The following is a 9,257-nucleotide window of genomic DNA, read 5'->3' as shown; positions in this document are numbered from 1 at the left end:
TTCTGTTCTCATTTACAAGGCTTTACAAGAATGTAAAAACATCATTGCTATGTATTCTTTTAAACCCAATGTACCTACTTTTATATAAATAAATAAATAAATGGCATTTCTTCAAGTAAGTAAGTAATTATCAAAAGAAGGCACCAAACCGGGAAGGCTATGTAGCACCATCAAATACGCAAAATAATCAGAGGGCGCTAAATATCACCAAGGATGCCAATACGAGAACAAAAACGCATAAGGCGAACGATATCAAAAGTATCCGAGTCACCAAGGATTCTATCGAGGGACAGGTGACCGCGAGGGGCGGTCGGAAAGCAAGACACACGCTCGTCCTGGAAGTCAGGACATTCAAGAAGGACATGCACGACCGTAAGAGGGACAATGCAACTAGGACAATAAGGAGCAGGGCGGCGCTCCATCAAGTGACCATGAGTTAAGCGAGTATGGCCAATATGCAACCTCGCCAGAGCTGTTTCCCACCGCCGGTTACGGTGGAAATTAAGTAAGTAATTATCAAAAGAAGGCACCAAACCGGGAAGGCTATGTAGCACCATCAAATACGCAAAATAATCAGAGGGCGCTAAATATCACCAAGGATGCCAATACGAGAACAAAAACGCATAAGGCGAACGATATCAAAAGTATCCGAGTCACCAAGAATTCTATCGAGGGACAGGTGACCGCGAGGGGCGGTCGGAAAGCAAAACATACGCTCGTCCTGGAAGTCAGGACATTCAAGAAGGACATGCACGACCGTAAGAGGGACAATGCAACTAGGACAATAAGGAGCAGGGCGGCGCTCCATCAAGTGACCATGGGTTAAGCGAGTATGGCCAATACGCAACCTCGCCAGAGCTGTTTCCCACCGCCGGTTATGGTGGAAGGAGGACTGCCACGAGGAAACACAACATTTAAGAGTACGTAGCTTGTTACCAGTAACAGACAACCAAGAAGCCTGCCAACGGGTAAGGACTGAGGAATGGATAACCGGGTAAAAGTCGGAATACGGAATGCCCTTACGAGAGATGGGACAAGAGCGGACAGCTTCCTTGGCGGCAGCATCCGCACGCTCATTTAAAGACACACCAATATGGCTGGGAACCCAACAAAACTCAACCGACTTAAATTTACTATGAACGAGAAACAGCCAATGCTGGATCTCGACAACCACTGGATGAACTGGATTAAAGGACCCGAGAGCCATGAGGGCACTACGAGAGTCAACAACAACTACAAAGGAAGACTGACAACGAGAAAGTAGGAGACGAAGAGCATAGAGAATAGCATAAAGTTCCGCTGTAAAGATGCTAGTCTCCGGAGGCAAGCGACACATATAAGTGCGATCAGGAAAAACAACAGAGTAGCCAACACCGTCCGCTGACTTAGACCCATCGGTGAAGACAGAAACGGAGCGGGAGTGAGAAGAAAAGTGCTCGAGGAAAAGGCGTTTTAGAACCGTAGGAGGGGTAAAAGCTTTAGTGATACGGGTCAAGGAAGTACAAAACCGCGGAAGAGGGACCCTCCACGGGGGCAAAGAAGGAACAACACGAGGAGAAACATCAGAAATACGAACGGAAAGAGAATCCTGCAGGCGAGATAACCGGACAGAAAGAGGGAGGTGGTGAAGAGGAACAGGAACCGCAGGAGGGGTAAAAGTTAAAGCACGACAGAGGCGAGAGGAAGGATGTTGCAAGGACCGCGCAAGATAGCGAAGACAGTAGCGATCACGGCGGTCCTGGAGAGACAGGAAGCCAGTGTCAACATACAAGCTAAGGATGGGAGTCGAACGAAAGGCACCAGAACTGAGGCGCAACCCAGTATGGTGCAAAGCATCAAGACGGCGAAGAGTAGAAGGAGAAGCAGACGAGTAAGCAGGGCAACCATAATCGAGCTTAGACAGGACGAGAGAGGAATGTAAAGCAAGGAGAGTGCGCCTATCTGCCCCCCAAGAAGTATGGGACAAGACCGGAAGGAGGGTAAGGGCCTTAGAGCACTCAACACGGAGGTAAGAGATATGGGGAGACCAAGACAAACGAGTGTAAAGGAATAACCCCAAAAGCTTCGCGGAATCTTTGTATTCAAGGGGATGACCATAAAGTGACAAAGAGGGACGAAGAACAACCCGTTTCCGCGTGAAAGTCATGGCACAAGTCTTAGAAGTAGAGAACTTGAAGCCATGACCTGTGGCCCAAGACGACACGGCATCAATTGCAAGTTGAAGCCGGCGTTGAAGGAGAGGCGAATCATCACCCTGACAACAAAGGGTAAGATCATCGACATAGAGAGCGGAGAAGACACCAGAAGGAAGAGAGGAAAGAAGACCATTGAGGGCAACCAGAAAAAGAGTAGTGCTCAGAACACTACCCTGGGGCACACCTTCGTATTGCTGAAAAGAGGGAGAGAGAGCAGTACCAAGGCGCACCCGAAAGGAACGACGAGAGAGGAAGCTGCGGAGAAAGAGAGGGAGATGACCACGAAGGCCAAAAGAATGAAGTTGAGATAGGATATGATAACGCCAAGTGGTGTCGTAAGCCTTTTCTAGGTCAAAAAGGACGGCAACAACGGAGGTCTTCGCAGCAAAAGCAGTACGAATATAGACCTCCAAGTTCACCAGGACATCTGTCGTGCTGCGGCACTTGCAGAAACCAAATTGAGAAGGGGAGAGGAGGTGATGGAGTTCCAGGAACCACATCAGACGAACGTTAACCATACGTTCAAAAGAGTTTGCAGACACAACTTGTGAGAGCAACAGGGCGAAAGTCCTTAGGGGAAGTACCCAGAGACCCCGGTTTGCGAACAGGGAGGACAACGGCATCGAGCCAGTCCTCAGGGACTGACGACGACTCCCAGATCCGATTATACAGACTCAGTAAATACTGAGACGTGCTCGGAGGGAGATGGCGAAGCATCTCATAATGAATACCATCGGAGCCCGCCGCCGTAGAACCGCAGAGGGCCAGGGCAGAACGAAGTTCAGAGAGAGAGAAGGGATCATTATAGGGAAGCTGAAGATTGCAGAAATCTAAAGGACGAGACTCAAGGACAGGTTTACGAAGAAGGAAAGATTGGGGAAGATGAAGACCAGAGCTAACAGAAGAAAAGTGGGAACCCAGTTCGGAAGCGACCTGCAACGGGTCCGCCACAAGAGTATCATGGAGGTGAAGGACCGGTGAAACATCGGGAACGAACTTACCCGCTATCTTGCGGATACGCTTCCAGATCTGGGCCAGAGGGGTTTCGGACGTTATTGTTGAGACATAAGATGCCCAACATTCACGTTTAGCCGTACGGATGGCCCTACGGGCCACCGCACTCGCTTTCCGAAAGAAAAGAAAAGAATCGGTCGTCTGCCTACGGCGGTGCCTCTTCCAGGCTGCACGCTTACAGCGGACAGCCCGAGCACAGTCCGCATTCCACCAGGGAACGCACTTCCGTGGACCCCGAGAGGAAGAGCGAGGAATAGAGCGGAGGGCAGCGTTGAAGACAGTGTCATGAAAAAGGAGGAGAGCGCGAGAGAGGGGCAGAAGGGAGAGGTCAGAGTAGCACTGAGGAAAAATAGGGTCCAGTCCGCCTTAGCAAACTGCCACCTAGGGAAAGAGAGGGAAGGGCGAAAAGAGAAAAAGGAAACAAGGATGGGGAAATGATCACTTCCATGGAGGTCATCAAGAACCTGCCACGTGAAATCTAAGTAAAGAGAAGAAGAGCAGAGAGAAAGATCAAGACAAGAAAGGGTGCGAGTCCGAGAGTCCAAATGAGTGGGCTCACCAGAATTCAGAAGAGACAGGGAAGAAGAGAGGAGAAACGGCTCAAGGAGGCGACCCCGGGTATTCGTCAGAACGTCACCCCAAAGAGAATGACGACAATTGAAGTCACCCAGCAGGAGCACAGGCTCCGGCAAGGAGTCTAGGAGGTGTTTCAAATCAGGAAGAGAGAGCGGGACACTCGGGGGGAGATAAATGGAACAAACTGTGTACCATTTCCCCACAAAGATACGAGCAGCAGAACAATGGAGAGGCGAAGGAAAAAGTAAAGGAACAAAGGGAACATCAGCCCGAATCAAGAGAGCAGAAGAATTAGAAGCCCCAGCAATGGCTGGGGGGGGGGGGAGAGAAAGGAATAGCCACGAAAACGACCAGGACGAGCACCAAGCATTGGCTCTTGGAGACAGGCACAAAGGGGCGAAAACCGCGAAATCAGAAGTTGGAGTTCGAGGAAATTGGCGCAATAACCTCGAACGTTCCATTGAAGAATGGACAACGACGAGAAGAGAAAGGACAAAAACAGAGAACAAGGAAGAAACAAAGGCGAAAGAGCAACAGAACACGTTAAAGAATATCAGGGTCAGCAAAGTCAGGGTTAGGGGGCATGGGTAAACTGAGCAAAGACGGAGGGAAGGAAACGGGAGAACAGATCAGAGGTAGGCGGGCAGGGTCCGGAGGAGGAGGAGGAGGAAGAGGAGGAGACAACGGAGAGGAGCAGTCAAGGACAGCAGCAGGAAGAGGGGGAGTAGAAAGAGGGGAGCGCACCCCAGCAAGAGCAGCAACCGAAAGGGAAGCAGGGGCCAAAGAAACCTCCATAGCAGGAACAGGGGGCGCAAGCACTGAAACGGGAGGGGAAGGAGCAACAGAGCCAGAAGGAGGAGCTGAGGAAGAAAGCGAAGCCTTCTTACCCGCCGGGGAAGAGGAAGGAGAGGAGCCAGGCTTACGCTTCTGACTTAAAGAGACCGGTGTCCCAGCAACTACGTACCGGGCAACGGATTCCAGTGTCTCAACAGGAGAAGCCGAACGAGAGCACACACGACGGCCGTTAGGAGAGCGATGGACATCCGCCCGCACCGACAGGCGGTGGGGAGAGCCGATAGACGGAGGAAGAGGATGGGAAGGAGGATCGGAGGGGGACGAGGAAGAAGACACAGAAGACATGACAGACCGGGTAGAAGGAAGGGGAACCCCAGACAGAGGACCAGGAGGAGGATCCTTCGGGAGAGAACCCAAAGGGACAGAGGAGGGGGCAGTGGGCGCATCAGGGTCCAAGGCCCGGAAACGGTTGTGAGTCTGAGGAAGGCGGGAAGGACGAGGAGAGGAAGAGCGCAACACGCGAGCATAAGAGATATTAGCATAAGGCGGAGCCGGCAAACCTGGCGCCTTGCCTCAGGAAAAGATAAACGCTCCCGGTGCTTCAAGTTGAGGACGGCTGCCTTCAAGTTGAGGACGGCTGCCTCAAGCTTGTAATGGACACACGCACGGGAGAAGGTAGGATGGGCCTCACCGCAGTTGAGGCAACGAGCCTGGGGAGAACCGCACTCCGACTTAGAGTGACCTTCGCCACCACACAAAGGACAGAGAGAGACAGTCCCGGAGCAGCGGAGGGCACCATGCCCAAATCTCCAGCACTTGTTGCAGAGCCGAGGAGAAGGAATGTACTCCTGGACAGAGCACCTGGCACCAGCAAGAATGACAGAGGGTGGAAGGGTCTTACCATCAAAGGTAATCTTCACAACCCGGAGGGGCTGACGGCGACTACCACGAGGGGGACGAGTAAACGTGTCCACCTGGAGAATAGAATGGCCCTGGGCAGCGAGGATATGTCGAATATCGTCGTGGCAGTCGCGCAGGTCCCGAACACCGGTCGCAACATGGGGCGGGAGCAAAATAGTGCCAACACTGGCATTCAACTGAGCGTTCTTCGAGACCCGAACGGGGGTCTCGCCAAGGCAGGATAAGGCAGCCAAGCGGGAAGCAGCATCCTGAGAAGGAGCAGCAACGACACGTGTACCGAGACGAGTGGGGTTGAAAGTAATGGAGGCATCCACGGAATCAATGAGATGTCGATGGAGGGAGAAATCGTCAGGAGGCGCAGAATCAAGAGGGAGGAGATCAAAATATTTGGCCCACGAAGCGGGACCAAACAAGGCTTGATAGGTAGCAGAACTGGAAGGAATCGAGCAAGGGCGGCCGTGACGAGGACGGCGGTGAGAACCCCCAGAGAGAGAGGGGTTAAAAGGTGCAGTAGTTACAACTAGAGAAGGAGCCGCGCCAGGGGACGAGGTAGTCACCACTGGGGGCTTGGGGCTCGACCCAACCACAGAGGGAGGGGAGCCAGGGGAAGGAGTCAGAGAGGCCAAAGGAGGAGCAAGGTCGGGGCCCAATGCAGCGGAGGCTACAGAGCCCGGTCTTCCAATACGGACCGACTCGGGGACTTGGTCGCCCACCCCACGAGCCTGAGAAGGTAAACCAGAAGAAGCCGAAACAGGGGTTATCATCTTGACGAAAAGAAGAATTCATTCACGAATGTGCCCCCACACCCACCATGGAGCCACAATTAGAGGCAGGACACCCAACAAGAAGCTATCGCCGATCTTGTCGGGGCCTCCTAGGGGTGCGTCGTGAGTATACGCCCCACAAACGCCACCTTAAGAAACCGACAGTCCGTCGAGATCGGGTTCAGTGACGAAGTGGGGATTGACAATAAAAGGTTCCCCTCGCTCTCGACGTCGGGTACTGCAGTTCTACGGGTGCAAGAGTATGCCTCCTCAAGCACCCGGGCGTCAAAATAGAAGAAGTCCAAGGGAAGAACCAGAACGAGCAAAAGGTCGGCAGGAAACGGCAAGCAGATAGGAGAAGAGGGGGAGAAAAACGAAACAGAAGGAAAAGGAAAAGATGCCCAGCAGAATTGGAGAGGACGGCAGCAGGAGCACAAGGCTAGAAAAGGACAGAGGACTGTCCCAAGGAGCATCACACTCCGGCAGCCGCCCACTAAGCCCCCACACGGCGACAACGAGCTGAGCGGGGAGGGGGGGCATTTCTTCAATCTGGTATGGTTGGTGCACGTATGGTTGATGTGAGGCCTCACCAGGTGACTCTCTGGGTGTTACTGGTATCAGTGAAGTGCCAGAAGCAGAGCTTTCTTTCCTTCACAGTTGAGGGGAGGAACCAGTGGAGCTGGGGGTGCCCAAAGCCTCACAGGGACAACGACTATCCAAAGTGGACCTCTGGGCTCATATTGCTGCTCACCAACGACAGCAGTGATTCTTGTTGACATTCCCAAGTTGGGTGAGAAAGAACTAAGAAATAATAATAATAATAAAAATATATATATATATATATATATATATATATATATATATATATATATATATATATATATATAAGTATATTTTTTTTTCTTTTAAAGGTTATGGATCTCTTGAAAAACACAACAATGGGAAACATTGATGAATGTCACAGACGGGTTTGATCATTGTTGCAAGTCAAACACTTCTTCGAATTCCTCTGAAGTTGGACTAGTGCCCAAGACGCAACAGGCATTTCCCCTCTGAATCGCAACACTGAGGCGCTGGAACAAGAAACTTTTTGCTCTCCGGTCTTTTGTAGCGCTGATCAATTTGTCCCCCAATTCCTTCAGGAACTTCAATGCACATTTTCCCCACGAACCGAGGGTCTCCGAGCCGATCGGAACAAAGCTGTAGCAGTGTGCTAAACCTCTGTATTTAATAATTTTCTGCGATTCCCTGAAAGAAGCAGCACCACCGTTTTGACGTGTGCTGTAGTGGAGGTAGGTACTGGCCAGTGTGGCAGCGCACGTGTAGTCCCATACCACTTGCTTACCATCCTTCCAAGGTAGCAAGGTGACCCCATCAGGGCGCTTCTGAGGGTCGTTAGGTCTGGATAAGTGTGGTTCTCTTTGTGCCGGGCAGCGGGCTGTGGCGAGGCTCCTCTTGATGATGTCGTTGACTTCTTCATGTCTTGCAATTTTACCCTGTGATTTACAACATACCAGACCATGACGACCATATTGATCTGCCATCGCAGTTCCGCAGATGCACCTATGTTTGGTGAGGATGGGGGCGGCAAGGCGAAGGGTAACTCCAATGCGGAGAGCGTCATGACTGAGGCGAGTTCCCAGGGCTGCATTGGGCACAGCAAATAAAAAATCCCCGGCGTGGGGTGCTGTTACCGCTAGGAGGCGGGCTTTGTTTTCAGCATCAGCGTTGTCAATCATTGCTGTGACAGTCTTTTCCATTATGGGGTTATCCCAGTGGGCCTGCTTGTGGTCTTTTGGGACTTGTGGTCGGGGTTGAGGGTATGCAATGGTGTCCCATTGTCTGGCTGCTTCGATGAACGTTTGATCATGAGTTCCCGCTGTCTCTCTCATCCGCTCTGGTAGGATCTGCCCTACCAATTCGTTGGCTGCTGTACATGAGGATAAGAATGCTGGAAGTGCTACCTCAGTTGCCTTTCGTATGCCTATCCCTCCAAATCTCACTGGTAGTGTTGCTTGGTCCCACTGACTGTCATCTAAATCTAGGTTGAGCGCCTTCCTGAATATTGACCTGAGGAGCTCATCATATTGATGTAGAAGTGGGTTGCCAAAAGTTAGTGCACACCTTAAGAAGTATGTTAGCCTGGGCAAGGTAAGGCACTTTGTGAGAAGGTAGAGGGCATCGTGGGAGTCCAAGTCCCCAATTCTCTCTTCCATCCTCTTTAGGTCTCTAAACTTTTCGTCAAGGACTGCAGCATGGCATTGTGGCCCAGAGGTGCTCCGAGTAGTGTGCTGTCCGTAGGTTTAACGACTGAGGCTTCTGGTAAAACTGATTTCACTGCTCTCATAATTACTTCACTGGATGCAATAATTTCGCACTTGGAGGGGTTAAGAACGAGACCCATGGACTCCCCCCGTGTCTTCACCAGGCATTAACATAAATGAACATATAAATAGAATACAATCTATAAACTCACACTCAATGATTTATCCAGCTTCTCAAAGCTGGGCATGATCATCAACAGGTCTCAAAACTGCATACAATCAGCACTAGCTGACGCCAGGCTCTATCGTGGCGCAGTGGGACACTAGCGCCTATTATGCTGCTAATACCAATACAGGGTGGTGGTGTCACAACCATTAACAAATAAGGTATGAGGAATCAACATCATATACAGCACAATGGTATCACTTAAGATCCTCAGGTACCCACCTCACTAAGATATATAACAGCACCTATCACCTGGTATAAAGGATGCACAATGGTAGAACTGATCCATGGTATACATTACTGCAACATGACAAATATCCTAGCAGTCAAATGACACAAATAAGGTCACAAAACCTGGACCGTAGTGGCAACACATGCGCTCGACTGAGAAAATCAAAGAGTGACTGCCCAGAGCCATGCTGGCCGGGAGCGACACTGTATCCACCTCTATGAGTCAGCTGACTCCTCTCTTTCAAATATCTCAAGCTCATATACAGACATA

Source organism: Procambarus clarkii, chromosome 35 (genome assembly GCF_040958095.1).
Source record: "Procambarus clarkii isolate CNS0578487 chromosome 35, FALCON_Pclarkii_2.0, whole genome shotgun sequence".
In the NCBI taxonomy this organism is placed as follows: domain Eukaryota; kingdom Metazoa; phylum Arthropoda; class Malacostraca; order Decapoda; family Cambaridae; genus Procambarus; species Procambarus clarkii.
The sequence above is the reverse complement of the archived record's forward strand: the minus strand, read 5'-3'. Positions refer to the sequence as shown.